Source organism: Protopterus annectens, chromosome 8.part1, assembly GCF_019279795.1.
Source record: "Protopterus annectens isolate FY-2018-M chromosome 8.part1, PAN1.0, whole genome shotgun sequence".
NCBI classification, from domain to species: domain Eukaryota; kingdom Metazoa; phylum Chordata; order Ceratodontiformes; family Protopteridae; genus Protopterus; species Protopterus annectens.
In genome coordinates this window covers 2,232,670-2,246,979 of record NC_056742.1, presented here as the reverse complement: position 1 = coordinate 2,246,979, position 14,310 = coordinate 2,232,670, and positions in this window count along the sequence as shown.

The following is a 14,310-nucleotide window of genomic DNA, read 5'->3' as shown; positions in this document are numbered from 1 at the left end:
TCTCACTAAATGCCAACAAATCCAAAATTCTGTTATTCTCTCCATCAAAAGCCTCCCCTCCTGATAAAAATTCTTTCCAAATTAATAGCCACAGCAACACTGCTTTAGTGGTCAATCCTTTCGCTAAACTTCTTGGAGTAACTATTGATGAACACCTAAAATTCGACACTCACATCCAGCAAAACATTAAGAAAACTCATATTAAACTTGATATGCTATACAGAAACATCCACTTCCTTTCCTCTCTCACCAGACAAACCCGTGCCACTACCTATCTGCTCCCTTCACTTTTATATGGTGCTCCTCTCCTATCTAACCTATCTGCATCTCTCTCCTCCAAACTGGAAGTCTGCTATAACAAAATTTCTAAATTTGCCACCAAAGCCAAATTCTCCTCCCATCACTGTACTGCCCTTCATTTGTTAAACTGGCTTGAACTCCCCAACCATCTAGATTATCTCCAAATTACTACAGCCCATAAACTAATTTCTCAACCTACTAAATGCACAGCCCTAACCAATATCCTGCAAACATACTCCCTCCAAGATCTCTAAGATCATCCCACCAAAACCTAATAACTGTCCTTAAACCCAATCATCCTGCTGGACAGTATCTGCTATCCTTTACATTAGCTAAAAATGTAATTCCTTGCCATCCTCCCTAAGGACTTGTGAAAGCTTTGAAACCTTTAAAACTCTTCTACACTCCTACCTTTCTTCCAAATGGAATTGCAACTGATCTCTCTCCACATAGCCTTATGCCTCTCTCTCCCCATAAGCATTTCTTTACCGCTGAGCCTAAACCTAACCTGATATTATAGTAAAAGTAAACGCCTGTACAATCCACTTTAACCTCTACCATCTCTGCTCTCTTTCACTTGTCATCTCTTTCCCCCTTTCCCAGTTGCCTCTTCCTCCCTATACTTCAAATACCTTCTAATCTGGGAACATATTCCTGTTCTTTAGCTTAAAATAAAATCTGCAACAACTTATTCCTGTTTTTTAGCTTAAAATAAAATCTGCATCCACAATTTCTTCTCAATAAATTCCCTTTGACTACTCTATATCATACCTTAATAAATACTTGACACCATGAAACCATATAATTTATGTTGTTCTCTGACTCATAATCATTTTTCAATTGTGTTTCTCTTTACTTTGACTGTAACTGTAAACACACTGTGTAACACAAACATTTAATTGCATTCTTACCTCATTTAATTTTGATTTTTATGTGCATAACTGTGTATAATCACTATGTAATGCAAAGCTTTTCTCCTCGGGCCTCCACTGAAAATGGGTTCCCTGAGCCCAGTGGACCTCCCCGGTCATCAAACTAAAATAAATAAAATAAATAAATAAATACATATGCTTTAAAGTTTACATCAGATGTAATACAAATAATATTTACAGATTTTCTTTTTATGTTACAGCTGATGTACGTACACTTAAGCAATTTGAAAAAGTGTTTCAATTGACGGTTTACTATCAAAATGTTGAAACACACTTCTGCGAGTGATTGTTTCAATGAAAAATAATGTCAAAATTCAGCAAATGTCAAACTTAGAATGTCGACTTCTAGTTTTCCTAATTCTGAATTTAACGTAATTTGAAAAACAAGAAGGTGACGTCACAGCCTCACACTGTCAGCATGCGTGTTACCATAATAATCACATCCTAATAGCAAATTTTGAACAGTTTTGCAGGGGGAGATGTACCCCCCACACCCCCTGCTTACTATATATACCATCTCCAATATCGCACTACAGTAAGGAAAAGGGTAAATTTCCTGATCCCCCATTTTAGTGCGATCCCCACTCAGACTGTCGAACCTATATTACTCAATGAACACTAACATTCGCTAATATAGCTGTGACATTTAACAAATTGGCATTACGAAACTTTGAAAACAAGCATTCGAGTTGCAAAGTTTATGTAATTACCATTCAGTGTTATGATTGTAAACCTCATTTGACAGCTACATTGCACACCTTCTACTTAATCGCTGATAATACGAGTTCAGGTTATGTCTGTCTCATTTACTGTTATGCCTCCAAAGTGTACATATTGAAAGTCTTATATTTAAATTTTTTCTTCATATTACCATCTCTATGTTTTTTTATGTCTGTCTTCTATACTCTATTGATCAACACAATGCTCAGTATAGGTTCATAGTGTATACAAGGGTAATTACCACTGGGGTCTTTTTATGCCTAGCCATGCATCCCTAATCTCTGACAAGATGTTCATCATTCACACTGCCTTGGTGTCATTTTGGGCAGTCTGCCATGCAACCCAGAACTTGACAGCTTTTAAAAGCTCAGAATACCCCCCTCTCTCCCTGTTCATGTGACAGCTGATTGGCTGAGCATATCCTGAGAGGGAAGTATTCACCTGTCATAGGAAGTGAGTGTTCAGTCTTTTTCTTTCCATGCAAAAGAGAAGGTTTTCTGACTCTTCAATGGATCCTGAGCTGATTTCTCTAGTTTATTGCTCAGATAAACCCCATTTCAGGACCTGTCATTTTATTATTAGCTGTATTATTCTATTTTACAGTTTATATATATATATATATATATATATTTATTTATATATATATATATATATATATATATATATATATATATATATATATATATATACGTATTATATATACATATATAGATCGACGACAAAACTTAGTACAGAGGGAATGTAGTTTTCCAGCCTTATGAGAAGTAAGCACTTTCCTTAAGGAACAACAAACCAATAAAAAGGGAAAACTAGTAGTACAGGAATGATATCAGCATATGATAACATTTACAGAAGTGTAGGTGGCTCAGACATCAGCCTGGGTCTCTCACTGTCCGTTAACCAGGTGGGAAACCATTGTGTTCCTTTCTGTAACACCAACCAGATGGCCAGCTGCACAACATGCTCTCCTCTCTGCTACTTAGCCATTCAGATGCTGTTTCTGTGCCCTGCCCAACCTTCCTACATTTTATAAACAAATGTGTTATTATAAATTGTAGCAAACTGCTTGCTACAAATGTAGCAAACAGTTGCCACAGTTTATATCCTTTCTGCTTACTTAAAAAAAGTCTTCTAATAAACCATAGCAAACTTGCTGCATTAAAACTGTAGAATTGCTTGCTACAAGTTAGCAAAGAATTTCTATAGTTTAGACTACACAGAACTTTACAGAGCTTTGGATTGACTGTATTTGTAATACTGACTTTTAAAAGCTCATATTGCATTAGAGATTGGGAATGGCTGATCATGCTTTCCCAATACTTTGCATGCTGGGCACTCTGCCCTAGCTATGCTACTGAAGATATATATAGCTAGATAGATATTTATATATATATATATATATATATATATATATATATATATATATATATATATATATATATATATATAAATATATATATATATATATATATATGGGTCTACTTTACATGGTCGACATTTCAGAAAGTCGACTTTCATATGGCCGAGACCATATGATCGACTTTCAGAATGCTGACTATGTAAAGTAAACATAAACACACAACAAACACTTACCTTAAACTGTTTTATATATATATATATATATTATATATATATATATATATATATATATATATATATATATATATATATATATATATATATATATATATATATATATATATATATATATATATATATATTATATATATATATATATATATATATATATATATTTTTTTGTCTTAATCTTTTATTTCTGCCAATGTGTACAGTAATTCTAGTGAAAATTTTTACTTGTAGTAGTATTTATTTGGCTTCTATCTTTCACAAATGTTTGTTTTCACTTTTTCTGAGGAAAATTCAGTATTTATCTTAGAAGTGCAGTGTGTATGTATGCTTTTCAACAGTAGAGGCTGTCTTGGGCAGTCAGACCTGCAAATTATTTGCTCCTGTCCGACAGGAAAGGTTGCAGAACTTGCATGTTTTCTATATCTATATGACTGTTCTGTATGTTTTTAACATATGATCAAGCCTTTACTATGAATTAAGTTATTTGAATGTATTGTGGTGATTTTCATCTCTCTGACAAGAAAATAGTTTGGTTACTTCCATTTTCCCTCAGTCAGAATCTTTTGTCCCTTCCAAATTGGTTAAGGATCACACCAGATTCTCAGGTTCTGTCCACTATCTGCCAAGGGTATTTCATGGAGTAGAAATCTCTTTCTCCCTTTTTGGGCATCCCTCAACTTCCTCAAGAACAGTGTCTTCTCTTCCCAGAGGTGCTTCATTCTCTTTTGAACCAGGGCACCAGTCATGCTGTCAGTCCTAGCCAGGATGAGAAGAGGGATTTTTATTCCAAAATGTTCCCGGTTCCCAGAAAGAAGGGCACATGGAAGCCAATTCTGGACCTTTTGCAGTACATCACTTTTCTCAAGTTCACTTCCTTTCAAATGTCATCTTTTCAAACTTTATGTCCTTTTCTTCATCCCTAGGCCTTTCTGGTCTCTCCAAATTTCAAGGATGCCTACCTTCATACACCCATCCATCCCCTTTTCAGGAAATTTTTGCTTTTATCTGTTTCTGTTTCTTTTTCAGTTCTCTGCTTTGCCCTTTGGCCTCTGTACTGCCACAAGGGTATGCACCTATTGCTTCTCTGTTGTCATTGCATTTTGCAGTATGAGAAGAGATCAGATCTTTCCTTATCTGTATAATCTGCTTATTCAGGCCTTGTCCCCCGTGGATCCGCTTCAGGATCTCCAGTTTACTATTTCCCTGCTGCAAAGTCTAGAGTTTACTATAAACTTTCACAAATCAGTCTTGACTCCTTCTCAGGATCATGTTTACCATGGTTGCATGATCTAGGCCATCCCAATGCTGACATCTCTGCCTGTCACCAAGGCCCTGAATCTGATTGGCTTTTTCCAGTCTGTTCTTTGGCTGAATTCAGTCCTGGCCATGCAGTTTCTCAGGGTCCTTAGGTTTATGGCTTCCACCTTGACCATGCTGCCTCTAGCTAGACTTTATATGAGAAAACTTCAATGGTACCTCAAGTCAGTGTGGCTTCAACACTGACACCCAATTGACTTCCTGGTTCCCTTCCCTTGTTGTCTTAAGCTTCAGAAATGGATTCATCAATTTTCTCTCAACCTGGGACTTCCTTTCTGGTCTCCAGTCCTGACTCAAAAGCTCTTTACAGATGCCTCAGACAGGGGATGGAGAGCTTCCTTTGGATCTCTCATGGCTCAGAGTCTCTGGCCTCTTCATCAGAGGTTGGGCCACAACAACATCAAGGAGATGATGTCTTTGCTTCTAGCTCTTCAAGCTTTTGATACTGTCTTTCATCACAGGCCCCTCAAAGTTTTCACAGACACTACAACAGTGATGTGGTATCTCAACAAGCAAGGGGCTACAAGCTCTTACCTCCTTTGCAGGCTAGCTCTTCAGGTCTGGGATCGGTTACACTGTCTAGGAATTCTTTCTCATCTGTTTCCCATTACAGTAAGGTCTCCCTGTGGTTCCTTGATGATTGCTTGTTCACCCAGGTACTATTCATTGCTCTTTTGTTTTTGTAACTTAGTGTAGTCAGCTATATCCACCTAGTATCCACATGTAGCAACGTTAACCTTTTAGAGCTGTTGTAACATCCTGCAAAGTTATTTGCTTATTATCTTTAAAAAATGCCTGTAGTGTTCATTTAAAGAAGCTGTGCGACAGACTCACCTTACCTAGTACAAAGGCCACTGCGTGTTAATATCATATACATGACCTGGCTTTTGAGGAGCACTCTACCCTAGAGCTATCCATGTGAATACAGCTCCAATTGCTTGAACAACTACTTTGTGATATATACCTGCATTTCTAATTTACAAACCATGTCCGAGGGTGGAATTTGCAGCTGCTGGACTAAGGAGTTAGTTTGACCAACTTGTATGATATCTCTTGTGTCTGCACCTTTAAATGCCTTGTATTAAAGTGAAATGTTTACCCACTGCATTCAGAACGAGGTTTATAGAAAGTGAACATGCATTTTTCCTTACAATACTTGCTTTTAACTGTTATTACCTTGTTTATGAGTGGGACTTTGCATAACAGTTTTAAAGTAGATGTTAAAGTATTTCTGGACATACTCTCCGTTAGTACTTTGTTTAAAAGTTGTCCTTTTCATTGCTGTTTAAAGGAGATTAATTAATGTATTTAATAACTGTTATAGATATGCAGCATATATTTCACTCAGCTGCCATGTGTATCCTGACACTGTATTAAAGTAGACTGTTTGTTCTAGTTAGACTCATCTTGAGCATTCTGCAGTGTCTGAGTTTCATAGTTATTGTTTTACATGTTCAACTGCATGAACACTGTAGTAAGAGAGCTGCACACATTGTTTGTGTTATTCTCTTTGCTAGAAAACATTCCCTTTACTGGTCTTTAACATTTAGAAATATCACAAACATATCATAGCTTGTCCTTCTTGATCTGTATTTTTGCTCAAACTGTTCACCATCTTGCTACCCTATCCCTCTACCCCACTGTAACTTTACTACTTTCTTTACCTCCCCCTAACCCTTTCCTATCTCCTTTCTTCTGAGTGACCTTGCCGTTTGCATATCATCCCACTATTGTATGTAGCTTTATAACTGTCTCTTTTATTTTACAGCATGCTAGCCCACTACAATCCTTGGGAGGCCAAGATTTCAAAAACATTTAAAAGCGGTGTGGCAGTCATACTCAGGAAACACCAGATGCTACATTACTCTGCTTCCAAAGCATGAAATAGTGACAAACAATGTATGGCTTCTATTTTTATTTAACGTAAACAACTATAAACTGTTGCCTCATTTTTGATAAGAGTTTGTCTGCAGTGTTATAGTAAATAGACTGCCAGTGAGTGAGCACACAACCCAGGGACCCCACCCCCCACTCCTCAGGCAGGCAATAGGAACTTACCAAGACTTCCCCAGGAATTCTATAGCATGTTTGCTTAGGATCTCTACCTTCTACTTTTTACTGACTAAACCCTTTGTGTTGAAGGCATAGTGCCGCGGCTCAGATAGGTACCTTCTTCTTAAGCTAACATATTGACCAGGTAGATATCCCTTATATCTAACATAAACATAGCAGTCATTACCTACCTTTTACTTACTGGTTTACTGATTGTTTTCTCTGGGCAATCCACCGGCTTAGTTCTTATCCACTCCATTCGCTACACTCACTCCTCTCGTCTGCCCTACCCTAATCCCTTTCCCACTCACCCCCTTTATCATTACTCTTATACTTCCTCTAACCACTCCAATTAATTATCCTACACCTATAACACTGCCTACAATTATATCTCCACATACTCCACCTCTTCCCTCTACTCATACCTACCAAACCTTACTCTAAATTAAAATGACTTCCTATACCAATACTCTGCATAACCTGACATTCTTACTTTACCTAATCATCCAAGATCCCATAAGCCTGCTAATTCAAACTACCTCCACACATACCACCTTATATACATCACCAACAACTTCTTCCACCCAAACCTTATCATCATATGTCAGCACAGTTAGCTACTCTAACATCTCACCCACTCTATTTGTAAACTGCACCCTAAATGCAGCCAAAGTAAAGGTATCTGCCACCAGCTGCAAATTCAAATTATTCCTTTTACATCCCCCCAAGCCCCTCTCAAAAAGCAATCAACCATATACTATTATTCACTTACTCCTTGTGTTAATGCAATGCGGAGATATTCATCCCAATCCTGGTCCAAATAACCCTCTAATACCCACCTTAGCTCCTAAAAAATCAACATCTTCATCTAATAACAATAAACACATGCAGTATTTGCAATACAATTACTACATTTTATGCCTTGCTAAATACTCACACCCCAGACGTCATAGCAGTAACTGAGACATGTCTAAAACCACACATTACTGACACTGATGTTCTTCCACCAGGGTATAACATCATTCACTCAGATATACTTCAAAAAAATAGTGGGGCATAGCATTAATTTATCAAACCTCCCAAACAATTATAACCTACCCCAAACCAGTCCCTTCTTTTGGAAATCTTGAAATTTTACTTACACCCCTTCATATGAGCAACAATAAAAATATATGTACTGCCATACTTTACATTCCCCCAGGCTACAACATTCCCATTCTTGAAGATTTCTTATCCTGGATAAACCACAGTATCTCACAAAAAAAACATTATCATGGGAGACATCAACATTAATTGGCTAAACCTATCTTCCAACTCTCCACTCAACAGTATAAACCTACAAAGCTTCACACAGCTTATTACAACTCCAACTCATGGTCTATCTACACCCTCAGAATCTACCTTAGATTGGATACTAGTGTCCCACCCTCACAATTACTCAAACTCAGGAACCCTACCAAACATACGAAGTGGTCATCTACTTGCATATACCCATAGAACTCGCACCCAAATATCCAAAACGCACTCCTATAAAACTTCTAGGAATCTCAGCCACTTTGACCAGACTATTGAAAGCACAATACTGAATTCCACTAACAACTCTTCCCCTAAATGATGTCATAAAGTACTTTAACTAACTCTTTCTAGAAACCCTTAACAGTCTAGCTCCTGTTCGAACCGAATGTACCAAATTTAACTACGTTCCTTGGTTAACAAAGCAGACCAAACAACATCTCCTTCATTCAGTCAGAGCATGGAAATAATAGCAAAGAAATAAATCACAACAAAATGAGATTAACTGCAAACAACTTAAGAATAAAGCCAAGAAACTAGTTATACAGGACAAAAAAAATACTTTTCCTCAAAGCTAACTACCTTAAATAGCAACCCTAAAAAGTTCTGGAAATCTCTCTCCTCTCTACTTAACCCTGGCACTTTACAAAACCCATTTCCCTCACCTGATAAGAACCCATAACAAATTGCCCATAACTTCAACATCCATTTTATCACTACCATTCAAAAAACTAATCAAACATTTGCCAACTAACATAAACTTAAACTCTCAGGACACAAATAGTTCTATACATGACAACACTACTTTCCTTTCCTCAAACACTTCTAGCAATACTTATACAACCCTTCTTTTACAGTTCAACTGATACCTACCTCTCTTATACTCAAACTCCTAACCAAACTAAAACCCTGCTCTTTCTGCTGATAATCTACCTCCCGAGTACCTTCAACTTGCAGCAAAAGCAATCACATATCCAGTTAGCACTCTTATAAATTGCTTCCCCAATCATGGAAAAAATCTTTTATAACTACATTACATAAAGATGGCAATTCCCATGATCTCTCTAACTATCAGCCTATCTCTATACTCTCTCCATTATCAAAAATCTTAGAAATATGTGTACAAATTCAACTACTTAAATACCTCCCTGACAATGACCTTCTTGCTCCCATCCAACATGGTTTCCACCTTGCTCACAGCACTATCACAGTCCTTCTCTCTTTCAATGATACTTTAAACAAAGCCATTGATGCTGGTTTCCCTACTTCAGTAATCTTACTGAATCTATCAAAGGCTTTCAATACAGTGTCACACACCAAACTGCCAAACCAACTAGCAAAGCTAGGTTGCTCTCCCAGTTCTCTTACTTGGTTCTTCTTCTACCTAAACAATAGGGAACAGTCAGTCAAGTGGCAAAATGAATAATCAGAGTACCAGATAAATAAGATAGGAGTCCCACAAGGATCCATTCTAGGGCCCCTTCTCTTTAATACATTCTTCAACGATCTTCACAAAGCTTCCCAACAAAGCAGTCTTATCTAATATGCTGAGGATTCCACCATCATATCAACCTCTAATAATTTCCCAGACCTCCTTTCAGTCACACAAAATGTAACTACAGCCATAAAAACCTGGCTAAATTATGTTCAACTATTGTTAACCCCCCCCCCCAAAAAAAAAAAACTATCACTTTTCTCAACAAAACTACCAGCTATCGATTTCAAAATCTTTTCACTAGATAATGCAGAAATTGAAATTGTGAAGACAGCAAAATTATTGAGCATCATAATCAACAATAAACTCACTTTTGAGCCAGATATTCTCAACATCATAAAGAAAACCATCTTTAAGCTAGACAAACTTTATCATCATAAATTCTACCTAGACAACAACATTAGAATAAAAATGGCTGGTATCGCTTTTCTCTACACAGTGCTTTTTTGGTTATTAGTTGTGGTTGCACTGTTGGTTCGTTTGCTGTTTAGGGTACCTAACTTATCCCATCTCTCCTATATGGAAGTGCCATTTTTACTAACCTTCACTCATCTCTTAGCAACAATCTCCAATCCCGCTATTATAAAATAGATAAATTGGCCTCAGGCCTCAGGCCTAATCACACACACTATTGCTAAGCAATCTCAGAATTGAACTGGCTAGACTTTTCCAAGGACCTCAGTTATACCCAGTTGACTCTAGCCCACAAACTAATTTTAAAGCCCAACAGCTGCTCAGCACTCTAGTCCATCCTACAATCTTATATGCCAACCCGAACTCCTAGCTCCTCCAGCAAATGGCTTCTTAATGTTACCAAATCTTATAAAAGAGTTGGGCAAAGCCTATCCTCCTATAGTGTTGCTAAACTATAGAATACCTTACACCCCCATATAACTCAAACTGATTGTTTAAAAACCTTTAAATCAGCTTTAAAAAGCCACTACCTCAACAACCCCTCTTGCCCTGTGATCCAAACTACAAGACTCCTCAAACCGGTCTCTTAATCAATTTATGTGTAATATCAATCGATGTATGTTCATAGGTTCATAGGTGTGTATTAGGCTAATGGCCCAGTGGCCTTTACAAGCCTAGCCATAGGTTTACTCTGGCATAGTGCCACCTGACTTTAGTTCCCAGTGCATCTGTCAAGTAGAGTCACTGTAGTTATCCCTGGGGTGAATTTTCTGTTTTCCATTCACTCATCAAGATTTCTCTTGAAGAGGGTCAGCAAGGTGCTCTGCTTGACATGTATGGGAAGTCTGTTCCATAACATGGGCAGTCTCTGGGTTATGAACCTGTCCCTCCAGCATGTTCTGTTAATTGTGGTAATGAGGTTGAGGTCTCTGGAGCGTGTGGTGTGGAGGGATTGGGATTTCTTTAGATGTAGTATTTCTAGTAGAGCTGGGTCAGACATGGCTTTATAAGTCAATCAGAGATTGCCTCTAAGTAGGCGATATGAGACAGAGAATAGTTGGAGTTTTTTTGAGTCTGTCTATATAGGACAAGTGTTTAAGGCCTAGGATCCTCTTTGTGAGGTACTTTTGTGGCCTCTCCAGTTGTTGCAGGTGTCTAGTGAGGTACATGCCAAATGGGGTATTGTACTCAGTGATTGTCCTAATGAGGAAAGAGTAGAGGGAGACAATGACATCTTTCTTCCGCGATGCAAAACCCTTAGTGATGAGATGTGCCACATAGATGGACTTTCTGACCACAGTAGCAATGTGGTGATCAAAAGAGAGGTTGCTGTCAACCTGTGTTCCCAGATCTTTTATAACACCTTCTTTGTTCAGTGGACTACCATCAATGTGGTAATTCATGGGAACCAGGTTTTTCCCAAAGGGGATGATGACACAATTTTTGGCATTGAGCTTAAGGCTATGGTTCTGACACCAGTCGTTGGTCTCAGTGAGGCCATTCTGTAGGATGTCAACATCACTTGGGGAGTTAAAAATAGCACCCAACTTGCAATTGTCTGCAGACTTTGTCAGCCAGAGTCACTTTGTGTTGGCCTAGACTTCAGAGGAGTAGATACCAAACAGGAGAGGACCCATGACCAAACCCTGTGGGACTCCACTCGTGACTAGTCGGCAGTCTGACTTGAAGTCAGCTACTTTCACACTGTGGGTTCTATCTGCAAGCCATTTTGCAACCCACCTAGTGATATAGGGGTTGATGCCAAGCTTAGTGAGTTTTTCTATGATTCCTGAGTAGGGAATGGTATCAAAGACCTTGGCCAGATCAAGGTAGGCTGCATGAACCATCTTGCCTTCATCCAAAGCTTTGGTGACTGACCCCAAGAAGTTGACCAAGTTGAGCAGGCATGATCTACCCTTCACAAAACCAAACTGAGTGGGATCCAGAGTTTGGAGAGTCCCTATATCCTTCTTTATTAGGTCCATGATGATGCGTTCCATAACTTTGCATATCAGACTCGCCAGGCTAATGGGGCAATAGTTCCCAGGGTCTGTAGTTGCTCCTATTTTGTGGAGAGGGAAGACTGTAGCAGTGCACCATTCGGTAGGGACACAGCCTTAGGTGAGGCTGTGATTGAACAGGGCACACAGGTAAGGTGCCAGTTCACTCTGTAGTTCATGTGAACACAACCAGGGATATTGTCAGGTCCCTTAAAAGCTGTATTCTTGGCCTTGGACATTACTGTTTTAACCTGTGCAGCAGCAAACTGGGTGCCTGGCAATTTGCTGGTATTGTGATTGGTCCTTTGGGGGGGGGGTAAAGTTGACACTGAATCTGTCAACCAGTATACTGGCAATATCTGTTGGCTCAGTTTAGGAGGTACCATTGTGCAGTAGCTCAGAGAAAATCTGGGTATTTCCATGGAGATTCTTTTCGTAAGTATAGAAGGCCTTGTGGTTGTCTTTACTACCTGTAGCAATTCTGTTTTCATACCTAGCTTTAGAGGATTTGATGAGGGACGTCAACTTTTTGTTGAGGCTGATAAAGGAGTTTTTCCAGTCTTGGGACTTCATCTTATTCCGCATCAGTTTCCTCCTTCTGTTGTAGAGTTTGTTTATGGAAGGAAACCACCAGATTGGCTTCCTTTTTTGGAGGAGAGTGTCTTGGTTCTATTGGATATGGCAAGATCCATGCATTTGTGTATGTGTTCATACAGTGCATTGGTGTATGATTCTGCGGTCACACAACTATTCTCCATTTGCATTGGTGCTGTGAAGTTAGCCACCTCCAGTTTTAGGAGCCCAAAGTTAGCTTTAGAGAAGTTTTTCATGGTGGTTACCTTTGCGGGAGTGGGGGGTGGGGTAGGTTGGAGGTAGGGATTTGGATTTCCAAGGTGATTAGTTTGTGGATGGATCTAACAAGCAAGTAGCTGACTATTGGTGTAGAGCAATGGTCTCTCATTTTAGTAATGATGAGGTCAAGGATGTTGCTACCTCTAGTGGAGGTAAGAATGAGCTGGTCCAGGGCATTGGAATTAATGAACTCCAGGAAACATTGGGCAAGTGTATTGGTACATGAGTAGTTTACCCAGTTGATGGAGGGGTAGTTGAAGTTACCTAATAAGAGAGTGTTAGGCTGGACCCTAATATTCTCCAGGGTGCTTAGGAACATGGAGTGTGAGTCTTGGGACATGGCTGGGGACCTATAGCATGCTATGACCTGAATCACTGTCTTACCCAATGTTAGCTGCACATGAAGTATCTCTGATGTGTTATGTTGGGCTACCATTCTGTAGGCGTGCACATCCTTTACAAATAAGGAAACACCATCGCCTTTGGAGCTTCGGTCCAAGTCCTGGGACAAAAAGGTGTGGAATGACTTATAGCCTGGTAGTGCAGGGATGCTTTCTGCTACCTTGAACCAGGTCTCTGTTACATCACAAATGTTGATGTTCTCTATTTTAAGGAGTGCTTCGAGTGAGTGCATTTTGAGATTTAGACTTCTAGCGTTGAGCAGCATGACCCTCTGATTGCATTTGTTTGTAGCTGTTATGGTGGTAATTTGGTCTTTGGAACACCACCTTAAAAAGGCACTATAGGGGTGGCAAGAGCCTTGGCCAGTATCTGAAAGCCCAGGGGTGACAGATGCAGACCATCTCTGATGAAGCATTGAGGTCTGTCAGTCATGTCATCCCAGGCAGACAGATCCTGGATCCCCTTAGAATGACACCAGAAACTTAGCCAATTGTTGAAATCAATCATTTTATGCTTGTACTGTGGTATCATTCTGGGTGATGGTAGGATGCTGCTCAGGGCTAGGGTCATACCTGCCTGAGCTACATAATCTGAGAGTTCCTCCATGTTTCTTTTTATGTAGTCCAGGGAGGTATGTCTCAGGTCATTCACACCCACATGGACAATGACAGAGTCATATTTGTACCTGGTGTTGAGGGTCCTGAGTGCGTGCATTATGTACTGGATCCTGGCACCTCACAGGCAGCTGACTCTTACTTTCTCCTTATTCAGCCTAGTGAGTGGGACATCAGTGTGCCTCACTATCGAGTCACCTATGGCTAGTGTGTTGGGCATGTTGTATTGCCTTAGGGGCTTTGGTTAAGTGGCACACTGTTTAGGAGAGTTATGTGTCTCATGATTGGTGTTGTGTTGTGGTGGTCGAGTGCCTTTCTGCCTTGGAGGC